We start from the raw sequence: 17,186 nt of genomic DNA, 5'->3' as shown, positions 1-17,186 counted from the left end.
GTCTTAACAGAATAAAGCAGAGAGAAAGCTGTGCAAAGAAAATTATATGTCTAAATGAGGACCTAAGGAAATCTGGCCTCTGTATACTTGGTTTCACATGTTTCTCATATTTAAAAAGGCACACGCTGACATCCCACATCCATTTCCATACCTTGGCCTGGAAAGAGAATATCCACAGTCTTCCATTAAAATGGCACATTCAGCATTCAACTGTCAATGGGCATTGCTAAAGTGGTCTAGTGCCACTCTCACCTCAGCACTCAAGAGGAACCAGATGGACCCACAGAAATTTGAGGAAACTGGTTGTCCTCATAAATTTGAAACTAGAAAATAAAGACAGTGTTCACAATCTTCCATTCCCAATCACAATATGAATCTTTGTCCACATAGAAGGTCTGTATATTGCTTACCAGGAGTACACAACCTCATCAGATATCATTAGGTAATGACACTAGATACCGAGGGTGATTAGTTCCTGGAAGTGCTGTGCTGTTGGCACCTAGTCAGATGCTACACCGAAAGGTGCTGGTGAACTGCTTCAACCCTCAGGTCTGTCCAAGATTCAAAACAGATTCACAACCCTGCCAGAAACTCTGCTTAAGAAGAGGATAAACTCAGACTAGGAAACCTGATGTCTGGGAATTTATATGACTCCTTAGTAAGAGTGATTTATTTTTGGAAAATAAAAGAAATAATGGGAGATTTACTATGATCTCAAGAGAATGCCTTTATTTTGCTGGAAAGCACCAATGGAAACCCAAAAGAAACTTTGTTCTAGGAGGTATAAAACAAGGATAATGCAAACTGTGGAACCTGAGCTCATCTGTAAACCTGAGCTTTATCTTTGTAGACAGGAAGTGTTATATCTGCTCATCACACAGGCTTCAGAAGGTCAATGAAATCATATCCATAAAACACCTCCCCAGTGTCTGAGCTCCTCAGAGTCACGTGTATCTATCTCCTTATATTCTGTTTCACCATTCAGGGCCTCTTATGGTTGGTGAGACTTTTCTACCATCCCCTTACTATAGGTAAAGCACACTTGTCATTGAGGCTGTAATAGTTATTTCCTGGTGACAGCTCTGCTTTCTACTTTTTATTCTGCCTACCCAATATGATGACCATTTTGAAAAAAGCCTAACTGTGCCTAACCACACTGACCCCAAGTAGTCCACAATCCTCTGGTGACTGTGGAGCTCTAGGAAGCCCTACTTCTCTCCCATGGAATTCACTGAGCTTGGTTACCCATCAGAGACAAGCCAGTGATTTCTTGAGAGGAGATTTGGAAATCAAAATACCTACCAGGTCAGATACACCCTGTTTTCTGGTCCCCTTTTTCTTCCACTATGATCTGGATCATGTGTGCACAGGTTCAAGAACTAAGTCTACTACCAATAATATTCCTTATTCATGATACCACCACCTTTGGTCCTCATGTCTTTGAATTGCAAGAAAAAGCCTCTGTGTGAGCTGCCAGAAATCTGATAAAGAGATGGCAGCCTCAAGTTCCATAGCTGTCAGCCAAGGAGAGAACCCTTAATAGAACAGCAGGTTGAACAAGGGAAGAGTTCCAGGAAAGGAGTAGAAACCACAGGTTCTCATGTGAGGAATTTGTGAGAGAGCACAAAGGCGGCTTCTCCTTGTCCACATTTTTCCAGTTCGGCTGCCATTTAGAAGACATTTTTCCTCAGGCTCATGTAAGAAGCCAACAAAGAATCGTTGTTGATTTCATTGCTCTGCTCTAGCGCACTTAAGATTTGGAATCTCTCTTGTGGAGGTAGAGTGACATCATGGTGTCTGAGGATGTTCTAAGACAGAAAAAGAAAGACAGGAAAGATCAAAATCATTGGTCCGGCCTGCTGCCATTCCAGATCTCTAGCACACGTGCACATGCATGCACATAAACAGACACACACACAAACACAAACACACACACACACACACACACAGGTCTGTGCATCTGTATTGCTGCATGTTTGTATTGGATTCAAAGATCTCTTTTGCTAAAGAAATTAGAGTGAATAGAACCTCACATGTGGTGATTGAGTTTTATGAATTTGGTAAATAATCCCACCATGGGATTTCCTTATAATGGTAATCAAGTGGTAGGCTTGGGATTGGGATGTCTCTCCCCATTAAAAATGTAATGCACAAGAGTTTTTAGGGAATGTTCAACTTTAGGAGCTGTCTTACAAATAGTCTATTTATTGAAATGAGAAACAAAAAACTTCGCATAGCTATGAGTGGATTTTTTACACATAGGAGGGTAATGTATTTTCATGACCATGAGGAAGGAAAACTCAGTTTCTGCTCTCTAAGAAGTTCAGAGGAATGGATATGGAAAATGTGGTATATTTAATGGAGTACTGCTCAGCTATTAAAAACAATGAATTCATGAAATTCTTTCTTTTTTAATTTTTTTATTCGATATAATTTATTTACATATCAAATGATTTCCCTTTTCTAGCCCCCCCCCCCACTCCCTGAAAGTCCCGTAAGCCCCCTTCTCTTCCCCTGTCCTCCCTCCCACCCCTTCCCACTTCCCCGTTCTGGTTTTGCCGAATACTGTTTCACAGAGTCTTTCCAGAACCAGGGGCCACTCCTCCTTTCTTCTTGTACCTCATTTGATGTGTGGATTATGTTTTGGGTATTCCAGTTTTCTAGGTTAATATCCAGAATTCATGAAATTCTTAGGCAAATGGTTGGAACTAGAAAATATCACCCTGAGTGAGGTAAAGCAATCACAAAAGAAAACACACAGTAATCACTTGCTGATAAGTGGATATTAGCCCAAAAGCTCCCAATACCCAATATACAACTCACAGACCACATGAAGCTCAAGAAGTAATACAAAGTGTGGGTACATTGATCCTTCTTGAAAGGTGGATCAACACACAATGGCTTACAACCAACCAATAGACCGAGCTTAGGTTCCTCAAAGGAGCAGCTAGAGAAAGGACCCAAAGAGCTGAAGAGATTTTCAGCTCCACAGGAGGAACAAGTACCAATAAGTATCCCCAGAGCCCCCAAAGACTAAAACACCAAACAAAGAGAACCCATGGCTCCAGCTACTTATGTAGCAGAGGATGGCCATTTCAGACATCAAGGAGAGGAGAGGCCATTGCTGCTATGAAGTCTCAATGCCCCAGTGTAGGGGAGTTCCAGGTCAGGAAAGTGTGTGGGTGATTGTTGGTAAACGGGGAGGGGAAATGGGATAGGGTGTTTTTGGAGGGGAAACAAGGAAAGGGAATACCATTTGAAATATAAATAAAGGAAATATCTAATAAAAAATAAACAAAAAACAAACAAAAAAGTTCAGAACCTAATCCTAAAATTCCTCAGTAGGTAATAAAATGTTTGAGTAATCTGAGCACCTTGGACCTCAGCATTGTACATGACTTTCTTGGGTCAGTGTTTGAGCACAGAGTGCAATGCAGGCTAAAGACTAACTGATAAGGGCATTGACCTGTGTTATCTAATCCCAGTGGCAATAAAAAGAAAAAGTGATATATGACCACTTGGGTGAAAACATTTGAGGATCATTAGTATAAACACAAAAATAACATTTACATTTTAAATTTGTCTCTCATAATTCCATGTAAATTACCTTCATTTGAAACTGCATTGAGACTTACCATATTTGTTGTTCCAGTAGAGAAAGATCCTTTCTTCCCTAGACTCCCTTGGTCTGAGTGCCTAGGTATCACTAGGTTCCCACCTGTCATAAGATAAACAAGAAGCTAGGAAATTTATATTATTTAGGAAATAGTGTGTAAATTTATTTACTCATGATACTGTATCTCACTAATGTTTATAATTGATAATTTTCATTTAAAATATTTTTTAAAAAATGAATATTGAAGTATGAGTACCAGAAATTCTAATTTTGTACATTTGATACTCTAAGGTGTACCAAGCAATAATTAAAGTGTAACTGAAATATTTTAAATAAATTCTGTTAGTAGATTGGCACATTTTATTTTATGTATATTTGAACATTTCATGTTCTTCAGATAATTGTCAGCTTGACCCATTCTATTTCTTGTTTCGTTGAAGCATTGCAGCAATTAACATATATGTTCAAGTATTAGTGTGGAATTACTTTGCCTTTGGGCCAGGAATTGCAGCTAATGGGAATTTCTTCCTGGGATGATTAAATTCCCTGAGTACTCTCTTTGCAAACAAAGTGGAAGAAATGTATATAATAATAAATAGACTGTTAAATGTTTTGATGGTTTATACACTTTCAAGTTGACTGAAATCATCTAGGAAATCATAGAAGCATATTTCTGGTTGTGTTAGATATTTTCCAGGTGGGATTATCAAATGGCAGGTGTTCCACTCTGAATGTGGGAAGTGTGTGTCCTTTGACCTGGAAGCTGAGGTTGAATAAACAGTAGCAAAGGAGATGGCCACCAGAGGAGTGCACCCCTTCTTCTTTGTTGCCTTTCTGCAAGGCTAAAATGCTGTGCTCCAGCATACTCTACTCCCAGCCATGATGAACAGAATCTTCTGCAGCAATGAGCACTGTTTTTGCTGGCTGACTCCCAAGCTCATGCTTAGTTGCCCAGGACCTCCTTCCAAGGATTGGTGGGCAATGTCCACAGTTGCATGGGTCCTCCACTATCAATTAACAACCCCTCACAGACATGCCTAAAGACCATTTTCATCTTGGTGATCCATAGTTGCTACACTCTTCTCAGGTGAGGCCAAGATATCACTCAAGGTTAACTGAGATATTTTAATAAGATTATTTAACATGTGCATATTTTATTTCAGTTTTCTTCATATGATGGTCAGCTATGCTCAATCTTCTACATGACTCCTTGAAATATGACACCAATAAACACATATGTGTAAGTATATTTGTGTATTGCTGACTTAAAGTCCTTTCAGTATCATCTATACTGAGAAGTTGTATACCTGGAACAGATTTCATCTTTATTGCTAGTCTCTTCAATAACCACCATATGCATCTCCAGTCTATATCTCCACTGATCATCAGCAGTCTACTGATATTTTTCACAGATCTAGGGGGGAAAATGTAAAATTCCAATTGAAGCTCAAAATACCCTGAAAGTTAAAGTAATTTGGGGAAAAACATAGTAACTAGAAATGTGCAGCACTGAAAAATAAAAGGGAAGAATTATGAAGTTAGTGGAATCTCAGGCTCTTTTACACTCTTTAGTTCAGAGGAACTGCACACTCAGAAAGTTGTCCTTTTATTTTTATATGACTCATCAGAAAATTTTATATGATTGCACAAAATCACATTAAGTTATTTTCCACTCACTTTGTGGCAAATGACACGATCTCTCCTATATACCCATGATTATATACCTATTCAATGATCCCAGGTCCTTGTCCCCTGCTTTCTGCTGGATTTCCCATTGGGAGGGAGTGTGTAACTGAGTCTTCTGGGTTCACTTTCTACATAGTTCTCTTTTACACAGCCTCCTGAATTGTTCAGTTCATGTATTGACAACTCTTCTTGTCTCTTTCATACAGTTGATTTTTTTTTTACCTTTTTTCCTTTATTGTTTTTAGTTATTTTATTTACATCACAATTGTTATCCTCTTTCCTAGTTTTCCCCTCCAAAACTCCCTATCCTATCTTCACTCCTCTTGCTCCCCAACCCCTCAAAACCCGCTTCCCTGTCCTGCCATTCCCCTACACTGGAGCATCCAGACTTCACAGGACCAAGAGCCTCTCCTTTCTCTGGTGTCCAACAAGGCCGTCCTCTGCTACATATGGTACTGGAGCCATGGGTCCCGCCATGTGTATTCGATTGATGGTGGTTTGGTCCCTGAGAGTTCTGGGGTTACTGGGTGGTTCATATTGTTCCTCCTCTGAGGCTGCAAACACCTATAGCTTCTTGGGTTCTTTCTCTAGATCCTCCATTAGGGTCCCTGTGCTCAGTCCATTGGTTGGCAGTTAGCATCCACTTCTGTATTTGTCAGGCACTAGCAGAGCCTCTCAGGGGACAGCTGTATCAGTCAGCAAGCATTTGTTGGCGTCCACAATAGTGTCTGGGTTTAGTAACTGTATGTGGGATGGGTTCCAGGTATGGCAGTCTCTGAATGGCCTTTCCCTTAGTCTCTGCTCCACAATTTGTCTCTGAATCTCCCCCCATGGGCATTTTGATCCTCCTTCTAAGAGGATCACAGTATCCACACTTTGGTGTTCCTTCCTCTTGAGCTTCACACTGTCTGTGAATTGTATCTTAGGTATTCCAAGATTCTGGGCTAATATCCACTGATCAGGGAGTACATACCATGTGTGTTCTCTTGTGATTGCGTTACCTCTCTCAGGAAGACATTTTCTAGTTCCATCCATTTGCTAACAATTTCATGAATCTATTGCTTTTAATAGCTGAGTAGTACTCCATTGTGTAATTGTACAATGTTTTCTGTTTCCATTCCTCTGTTGAGGGACATCTGGGTTCTTTGTTGCTTCTGGCTATTATGTATTCGGCTGCTATGAACCTAGTGGAGCATGTGTCCTTATTACATGTTGGAGCATCTTCTAGGTATATGCCCAGGAGTAGTATATCTGGGTCCTCAGGTAGTGCTATGTTCAATTTTCTGAGGAACTGCCAAACTGAATTCTAGAGTGGTTTTACTAGATTGCAATCCCACCAACAATGGAGGAGTGTTCCTCTTTCTCCACATCCTCACCAGAATCTGCTGTCACCTGAGTTTTCAATCTTACCCATTCAGACTGGTGTGAGGTTGAATCCCAGGGTTGTTTAGATTTTCATTTCGCTGATGATTAAGGATGTTGAACATCTCTCTAGGTGCTTCTCCGCCATTCAGTATTCTTCAGTTGAGAATATTTTGTTTAGCTCTGTACCCAATTTTTATAGAGGAGACATGGAAAGGGGAAAACAGTAGAAATGTAAATAAAGAAAATATCAATAAAAAGAGGAACAAAATATTATTAAATCAAGCCTGGTGAAACATGTTCTGCATATAATAAAACTGTATGTTTGCTTTTTATATAAAATCTTAAGTTTACTGATGCCCCCCAATACACAATACAGCAGGTTTGAAATCTAGTTTATAGGTCCATTTATTCTTCAATGTTTATAAGCTTAAACATCAATTCCATAGTTCCTTTTCAAGTTGTAAGTGTCTCATCAAAATAGACCAAGATTTACAAGGCTCTGTTACTGAGATGACAAAATATTTTCTTTCACTGTAAGTCCATAATATTCTTCATAGGAGGTATATAGTGAGGGTAACATCCAGGAGAGAGAATGTCTTAGCTTAGTGGTTTCCACAATAACATAAACTCCTTCCTTACTCTACTCTATCAAAGTAAAGAACTGTTAAACACTTTACAATTAATATGATTCTCTTATACTACCCTCAAGACACTATTAGAAATTATGAATTCAAAAAGTGAAAACTGGAAAAATGAGTTTACTGATTTCAACTAATTTTATCAAAGATGCTTAAATCAAGAGGGGAAAGAAATCTATAAAAATTATTTTAGTTCAGCACAAAGACACATGAATAGATTTTTTAAATGTTTCTTGAGATTTTTAGTAGTTTTAGTAATAAAAATGTAAATGTTCACTACTTTTGTTTTATATAACAGACTTTTTTCTTATTTAAATGAATACGTATAATGTAACTTTTTTCCTTTGAATCATATGAAACTTTATTGGTTTGCATACAAAAACAAAAAAGTTTATTATTTCAATTTCATAATATTAATTGCAAACTATAATGTCCACACATATAAATTAATGTAAAGTATAGCCAATTAAATGACAGTCATATTTATCTAGTGCAAAGTTGAAGATGAACCTAAATGAAATACAATTTAATATTGTTTTCTCTTCATTGCCCTAGAAACAAAATTGATTTAGAAGTGATATGGTGACCACCAGTGACTGTGATGTTGTTTTAGCAATTAGCCTATTTAGGCAATATGTTGTTGCACTTCATAAAAATGTTCTGTGGATTAAACACACATGTGTATCAAGATTAGAGACAAAGAAGTATAATGTCTATTTGCAATAGACTAATAAATAGAAAACCTGTTTATTTTTTCTATTGTTGTCTATGCTATATTATTTATAGAAAATAATGAAATAAACCTAGTCCTCCACAAACCATGAAGTGCACAATATATGATACAGGTAAACGGATGGAGCCTGGATAATCGAGTAGAAGGAACTAGTTACTTCCAGGAAAGTAGGTTAGAGAATAAGCTTGAAATAACAAACTGGGCTTCCTGTCCTGGCTGTGGTAGGAGAGCAGCAGCCATGGCCCTGCGCTACCCCATGGCCGTGGCCTCAACAAAGCCACAAGGTGAAGAAGAACATCAGGGAACCAAGACACAGCCGGCCTCGGGCGCCTCACCAAGCGCACCAAGTTCGCGAGGGATGCGATCCGGGAGGTGCAGGGCTTCACTCCTCAAGAGCAGAGCGCCTTGGAGTCGCTCAGTGTCCACAGACACGTGCGCACTCTAGTTCATCAAGAAGAGGGTGGGCGCACACATCCGGGCCACGAGAAAGCAGGAGGAGCTGGCAATGTTCTGTCAGCCATGAGGAAGGCAGTCGCCAAGGAAGATTGATGAACCATCCCCCATAAAAGATAGTTCTAAAAAAAGAAAAAAAGAACAAAATGGTAGTCTGCAGAGTTTCAGCAGGTGCACATTTTATTTCCTTTCCTATCACTGCAGTTTACCTGTCTAGACAACTGTCATGGAGGTTTTTATCCTTCAAAAGAAGCAAATTCACTTGCCTGCATGGGCAGGATAATTTGTTTATAAACATTAATATTTGACTTGCCATATGTTCATTTGCTTTTTTGGGCAGGAACCCCTATAGCACAGGGTGACATAATAAGTTATATAAGATGATACAGGATTTCTGCTCTACTTTTCACTGGATCTGGATACTGAGATTGCAAAGATTCAGCACCAGCAAGTTTTATGCAGTGCTGAGGACAAATATCAAAACTTTGTGTCTGTTAACCCAGTAATTTACCAACTGAGTTGTACTACGAATTCTGTGTATTTCATTTAATCAGAGCAAAATGCTTCTCATTATTTAAAAATGTGTGTCACAGAAGAACTGAAAAAAATTAGAACACCATAGATGCAAAGTTGTGCTGACTCGTCTAGTTCAGGCCTGTGTTCAAAACTAGGAAAAGAGAGAGAAGAGAGATGAAGACACCAAGAGTGATAGAGTGAGTAGAATTTTATCTCAGAAATTAAAATAATCTGTACATGATTGGGGTCTGGGATTATGCTGGTTAATATTTTGTCTAACAGAGTCAAACAGGGTGACATTACATATATTATATTCATCTCGCATAATGAAATCATGACCCCCAAACACATGTTCTTTACACTTGCAGTTCCTAAAATTTCAGGGACAATAATATCCAGTCTCAAGGCTGAGGTGAGAAATTGTGCTCATAATGATTGCTTCATGCTGGGGATTTGTGAGAACACATTCTCAGATACTGTAATAGGGCCTCACAAATGAAAAGAATAAGATTCTTTAACAATGAAAATAAATGTATTAGTAAGAAGCCTTTGAGATTGAACAACCCTACACTGACCTGAGCCTTGTGTTCTTTCTTTGAGCTATTTTCCAGAGCTCTGTAAAACGTAAAAAGGCCAGAGGCTGAGGCACTGATCCAGGAAGCTTTGCCCTGTAGCAAAGAGGAACTACACCTGTGACAGGGCAGATTCTAAGGTAATCAGTAAGGTTGTGTGTAAGGAAGTTTGAATGTCTGTGAATTTGTAGCACAGCAAACGTGCCCCTTATACCACAAATACAACATTTTGTTCAGGTAGAATGTAATAGGCATTGGATTTCTGAAACCATACAGAAAACAGGATTGTAAACTACCACAGTAACTCTGCATATATGGTAATGAACAGCAGTAACACAAAGTTGTCCATAATTCTTTCTTTGTTATTAAAGAGCCTGTTATAGTAGTGAGGTAATCTGATTTCTGATGTTACGTTTACTTAGCATTACTTGAGTTAACAAGTTTTGGATATACATGAGTTTATAGTGTGGATGCTCATATGCACTGCACATGTGTTGGCACTCACTACACATGTGTACACTTGCTAATTGTAGGGAAGCTGAGGTTGACAAGACTCTCTTCCTTGACTCTCTGTCTTATAAATTAAGCTTGCTGCATTGTCCAGATCAGCTAGCTGCTTGCTCCTACGTTTCTGTCTGTGCCTCTGAGAGAGAATTACAGGCCAGCTTATATGCCTAAAACTCTGTTCATCTGCAGTACATTATTTACAAGAAAGAGTAATTATGCTGTGTTCTTAGTCACTTTCCATCACAGTGCACCCTTCACATTCGTCTCCACACAGTTTTGTAGTAGTGATTCCCATCAATATGTACTTGGTATGTTTTACAATAATATTCAGGAACAATATTCATTATTTTGAATTCAGTCATTTTCTTAAAGTTCTGTATTGAATCTCGAGATTACAAAGTCCTAAAAGGAAAACAATAGACAACCTTCAAATAATGTATTCAGCTATTTCTTCTCATGTGTGCTTGTAAGTTTTTTTCTTAGATCCACATATCTTTTCCTCGGATTCTTCAAGTATTCTCTTTGAAAATAATTCAATTAAAGTAAATGAGTGAAATGTATTTGTTTAAGATTTATATTGCATACTATTTCTCTATAGCATACCATTGTATAAACAATATGCTGTCCCATATTTTAGCATAAATTTTCCTACAGAAAAAATATTCTATTTGATTTGGCATGATGAGATTAATGAGCTTACAGTTGTTTTTTTTTTTTACTGTAACTTATGTCTGTCCTATTTATGACAACATTAGAAACCTATATTACTTGCATCACACTCACAACTTTCTATAAACATCGATCATTTTCTATATGACATGGAAATGATGTCAAGATTGTTATGGAGATAAATACAGTTTCTTTCACATGTTGTTTATTTAAATATAATGTTTATTATGCGATGTAATACGTGTTCCCCTATAAATGAAATTAATTATCTTTCCATTTTTGCTCTTAGAGTTTGAAGATATGATTTTCAAGTCATCTTGAATTCCAGATCTTCTTGGCATAGCTGCCTAAGTGTTGGAATTAAAGGTATGTCCTATCATGCCCATGCAGTGATCCTGTTAAAAATGCAGTGGATTAACTTACTGGGACACTTAGAACATTTAAACAATAAATGTTGATTTTTGTCCACAGTTTAGACATCCAGGAGCAGGTCAGGTGTTCTGAGGTATAGAGATATTGAGGAGAAGATGGAAGTGATGGCAGTTTGTTTGCATGACTGCCTTCATATTGAGGCTTGATTGTAGCTGTAGAGTCTAAGCTTACTACAGGGCTTCTTGGGAGGCCTTGATTCCTAGAGGCTTGCAGCAGAGTTCTTCCCTACCATCCCAGGCAGACATATTCCCATATTCTTTTCAACTACATGTTTCCTTTCCTATCATGAGGGTAAACTGAGGTACAGTGTCTTTCATAACCTAAAATCATCATTTTTGCCATATGCTGTCAGATACACAAGGCTGCAGTACAGTGCTGGAAGGGACTACATAATCAGTACTCAACATTCTGTCATCTGCTTCCACACTGTACAGTTTAGTTCATTATGACAAGAATCCATATCACTTGCCATACTGTGCCAGTGCCTAGGAGTCTGTCACTAACTGTGGCTTAGACCACAGCAGGAGAGTTTCATTTTGCTTAGAGTTTGAACTGACACAGCCCATCTTGGTTTAGGAGGTATGGGTCAGCTAGCCACGTTACATCTACTCATGAATCAGAGAGGGATGAAAGGCAGTGCTCAGCTTATTTTTTCCTTTTTAATCTGTCAAGGATCACAGCCCTTGAGAGCATGGACCCACATTCAGGGTGTGTTTTCTCTCCCCAGATAAGCTTTCCTGAAAACATACTGAAAGATATACCTAAAGATATGTTTCCATGGTAATTTTAAATTCACTCAAGTTGATAGTTGATATTTACCATTGTAGAAGATATCGAAGAGTTACTAGTCAGTGACAATTCTGAAATTATATTTAGCCACAATTAACTACTTGGAAGAGGCTGAAATTCCACCCTTACATCTTATTACTAAGGCCTTAGGCATACCTGTATAGAACTCTACTCTAGATGTTTCCAATATCATAAGAAAAGAAGCTACATATATTTAGCAATCATATAGCCTGCTATATTAATAAGTATGTTTGCTGTCCAAGTTATAGAAAAATGATGTCATCTCATAATAGTGCTTCCCATTATGGCAGAGGCTGGATTAACTGATTAGTCATATAATCAATGTTTGCTATTTATGAGAAGGCATTACTCTTATCCATATAAATTTGAGCTACTTAAATAAAAATAATTTTCATTTTATAAAACTTTGAAGTTTGTTAGAAATAAAAATTCCTAATCAAATATGAAAAAGAAGATAATGAAAAGAAATCCTGTATGCCGGAACATGATTTTAGCCCTGCCTCTTGTAAGGCAGGAGCAGGGAGATCAACCCAGGTCTGAGACTGTCTTGACACAATAGTGAGATCATGTTGCAAAGCTAATGATATAAATTCCAAGGAAAGTGGTTAAAAAATGATTGCATATTGAAGCTCCATGTCCATAGAAAGATCTTAAAGTCTTAGAGGATGGCCATTCCATTGCAGATGGACACCATGAAATTATGGAAGGGAAAACAATATGGTCCTTAACGCCTTTCCCATAAGCTACCAGTCAGCACACACTCCCTTTCCTCAACTTCAACTATTGTTGCATCTTCATTTTAAATGCATGTACAATCATAACTGGTTGTTTCTCTTTCACATTTCCTTTTTAATTAGGTGTTTTCTTTATTTACATTTCAAATGTTATCTCCTTTCTACATTTCACCTCCCCAAACGCCCTATTCTCTACCCCCTCACCCTGCTCACTAACCCACCCACTCACATTACTCTTACTACATCACCTACACTGGGGCAATGATCCATTACAGGTCCAAGTGCCTCTCCTCTCATTGATATCCAACCAGACCATCCTCTCCTTGTGTACTCTTTGGTTGGTGGTTAAATACCTGAAAGCTCTGAGGGTACTTGTCAGTTAATATCATTGTTCCTCCTATGGGGATGCAAACCCCTACAGCTCCTTGGGACCTTTTTCTAGCTCCTCCATTGGGCACCCTTTGCTCAGTTCAATGGTTGGTTGAGAGAATCCCCCACTGTATTTGTAAGGTACTGGCAAGGCCTCTCACGAGACTGCTATATCAGGCTCCTGTCAGCTAGCACTGTTGTCATACACAATAGTGTCTGTGTTTGGTAACTGTATATGGAATGGATTCCTATTTGGGGGCAATCTCTGTAAGGTCATTCCTTCCCTATCTGCTCAACACTTTGTTTCTAGTCTTTGATTGTTGCTTCCTGGTATTGTTGCTGTTAAAAGTGGAGTTATGTTTATGTGGCTACTGTCTTATTGGTCTGTTAATGGAAGATTACATTATTGCTTTTTCTAGTGTAGTTTCCATCATTATGTTGGAGTTTTCTATGTATTATTCTTTGAAGGGCTGGATTTGTGGAAAAATATTGTATAAATTTGGTTTTGTCATGGAATATCTTGATTTCTTCATTACGGTAATTGAGAATTTTGCTGGATAGAGTAGTCTAGGCTTTATTTGTGTTCTCTTAGGGTCTGAATGAGATCTGTCCTGGACCTTCTAGCTTTCATTGTGTCTGGTAAGAAGTCTGGTGTAATTCTGATAGGTCTGTATTTATTGTTTTTTTAGAATATACTTAATATTTTAATTGAGGATACATGATTAAATTACATAAAATTTGGTCTATTAACACCACAAATAAGAAAAGTAAAACAAAATATAATGTAAACAAATGCAAAACAGAACAAGGTAAATATGTAAGAAATAAAAATAATGGTACTTATTAAAACTACATTACAAGGAATATTAAATGTGGTCACATTATTCTTTAAAAACATAAAGCTTTCCTGATCTATGAAAAAGAAAGTTCTCATAATACATTGTCTATAAGAAACATAGGCTAAAGGGTTCTGGAAGGATGTACCAAGTTGACAGTGAAAGACACAAAAATGAACTAGGGCAGCTACATCGGTTTCAGACAACGTGGATGTCATTAATATAATAAATTGTCATTACTTAAATAGGGTTTGTAACATAAATGCTTTTCTTACATTTTGAAGGTTTACAGTTCCATGATGGAGTCACTGGAAGTGTTGAGTTCACGATCTCACTTATGCATGGCAGCTTCTTGCTGTCTTTCTACAACCAGGAAACGAGCTCCTTGTCCCTCTCTGGACTGTTATTGGAGGGAAAGTGACCCAGAAGTGACATCACTGCTGGAATCCCAGCTCTCTCCTGGCAGGCTGTGCTCAGAGGGCAATGAAACCACCCAGCTCCAGGGTGCAGATGGTGAGTGGAAGGATCCTTTCCCAGATGCTCTACTCATCTTATGTCCTGTGACTCTCCCACAGTTCTTATTTTAGATTCGCTGTCTTTATCCATTTGTTACCCTATGTTCTAACAAGGAGTCTTGGAAAGGCTCCTATTCTCCCACCATTATAGTACTTTGAACTTTGAACCAGAAGTTATCTGTGACCCCAATATGAAATACCATTCTCAATATCCATTCACAAAATATTAGACAGTAGTGTGGGCCAACTAGCTCCTCCATTGGGCACCCTTTGCTCAGTTCAATGGTTGGTTGAGAGAATCCCCCACTGTATTTGTAAGGTACTGGCAAGGCCTCTCACGAGACTGCTATATCAGGCTCCTGTCAGCTAGCACTGTTGTCATACACAATAGTGTCTATGTTTGGTAACTGTATATGGAATGGATTCCTATTTGGGGGCAATCTCTGTAAGGTCATTCCTTCCCTATCTGCTCAACACTTTGTTTCTAGTCTTTGATTGTTGCTTCCTGGTATTGTTGCTGTTAAAAGTGGAGTTATGTTTATGTGGCTACCGTCTTATTGGTCTGTTAATGGAAGATTACATTATTGCTTTTTCTAGTGTAGTTTCCATCATTCTGTTGGAGTTTTCTATGTATTATTCTTTGAAGGGCTGGATTTGTGGAAAAATATTGTATAAATTTGGTTTTGTCATGGAATATCTTGATTTCTTCATTATGGTAATTGAGAATTTTGCTGGATAGAGTAGTCTAGGCTTTATTTGTGTTCTCTTAGGGTCTGAATGAGATCTGTCCTGGACCTTCTAGCTTTCATTGTGTCTGGTAAGAAGTCTGGTGTAATTCTGATAGGTCTGTATTTATTGTTTTTTTAGAATATACTTAATATTTTAATTGAGGATACATGATTAAATTACATAAAATTTGGTCTATTAACACCACAAATAAGAAAAGTAAAACAAAATATAATGTAAACAAATGCAAAACAGAACAAGGTAAATATGTAAGAAATAAAAATAATGGTACTTATTAAAACTACATTACAAGGAATATTAAATGTGGTCACATTATTCTTTAAAAACATAAAGCTTTCTTGATCTATGAAAAAGAAAGTTCTCATAATACATTGTCTATAAGAAACATAGGCTAAAGGGTTCTGGAAGGATGTACCAAGTTGACAGTGAAAGACACAAAAATGAACTAGGGCAGCTACATCGGTTTCAGACAACGTGGATGTCATTAATATAATAAATTGTCATTACTTAAATAGGGTTTGTAACATAAATGCTTTTCTTACATTTTGAAGGTTTACAGTTCCATGATGGAGTCACTGGAAGTGTTGAGTTCACGATCTCACTTATGCATGGCAGCTTCTTGCTGTCTTTCTACAACCAGGAAACGAGCTCCTTGTCCCTCTCTGGACTGTTATTGGAGGGAAAGTGACCCAGAAGTGACATCACTGCTGGAATCCCAGCTCTCTCCTGGCAGGCTGTGCTCAGAGGGCAATGAAACCACCCAGCTCCAGGGTGCAGATGGTGAGTGGAAGGATCCTTTCCCAGATGCTCTACTCATCTTATGTCCTGTGACTCTCCCACAGTTCTTATTTTAGATTCGCTGTCTTTATCCATTTGTTACCCTATGTTCTAACAAGGAGTCTTGGAAAGGCTCCTATTCTCCCACCATTATAGTACTTTGAACTTTGAACCAGAAGTTATCTGTGACCCCAATATGAAATACCATTCTCAATATCCATTCACAAAATATTAGACAGTAGTGTGGGCCAACTGCATTTCTAATCAGACAAGTATGAAGTTTTCATTGCCTGTTGACATTTCTGGGATCTGAAGTGTTTGTCACTACTTATAGTATTACCCTTGCACTCAAAATCAGCCTGCAACTACATGCGTTCCAGAAACAGTCTGTTCTGAACAGCCACTCTAAAAATCAATCTGTCTATAAAAATCCAGCCTTGCTAAGGGTAATGGCAGCATTGGCATTTCTTTCCCTAGCTGAATGAGAGAACGGAGGCCTTCAGTGTCCAATTCTTTAAAGAAAGTAAATATACACATATTAGAAGCTCCAAATGCATCATTATTTATATCTTTACATTTTACATTTTTTACCATTTTAAAAGGTACAGTGAAGTCATTAATTGAATATATATTATGTTCAGGAACTTTCCCCCTGTGCCCATGTCCTCAAGGATCTTCCCCGGTTTCTCATGCATCTGATGGGAAAAAATGCAAAGATAGACAATCAGACATTATGCATGCAGAGGGGCTGAGATACAGAATGTCCGACAGACAGACACACACACACACAGAGAAAAGAGACAGAGGCAGAAAGAGAGAGAGACAGAGACAGAAAGAGTCAGAGACAGAGAGACAGAAAGAGAGAAAGAGCAGCACCCAACTCCATATGAGATTTCTCCATTAAGTACCCCTCCTCAGAGCTCAAGGAATCCTGAAGTAGAAAAATAAGAATAAATAATATACATACCATAGGATAGACTAGACACAAGGAGAACAAAGCCTTCTAAGTCAACTGATCAAAACTTATTTGTACACACAGACGGTGAGGCAGCAGACATTGGGTGTATTGGTGTGTGCAAAGTCTTCCCAAAACCTATCTTTCAGTTTAGTATTTTATAGGACTCCTGAATGTGTAAAAATATGTCTCAATTTCTTGAGCTCTTTTCTTCTGTTGGTTTGCCAAATCTTACTTTGTTGAGCTTTTCTGTGTG

Source organism: Apodemus sylvaticus, chromosome 18 (assembly GCF_947179515.1).
Source record: "Apodemus sylvaticus chromosome 18, mApoSyl1.1, whole genome shotgun sequence".
NCBI lineage: Eukaryota > Metazoa > Chordata > Mammalia > Rodentia > Muridae > Apodemus > Apodemus sylvaticus.
This window is presented reverse-complemented; position numbering follows the sequence as displayed.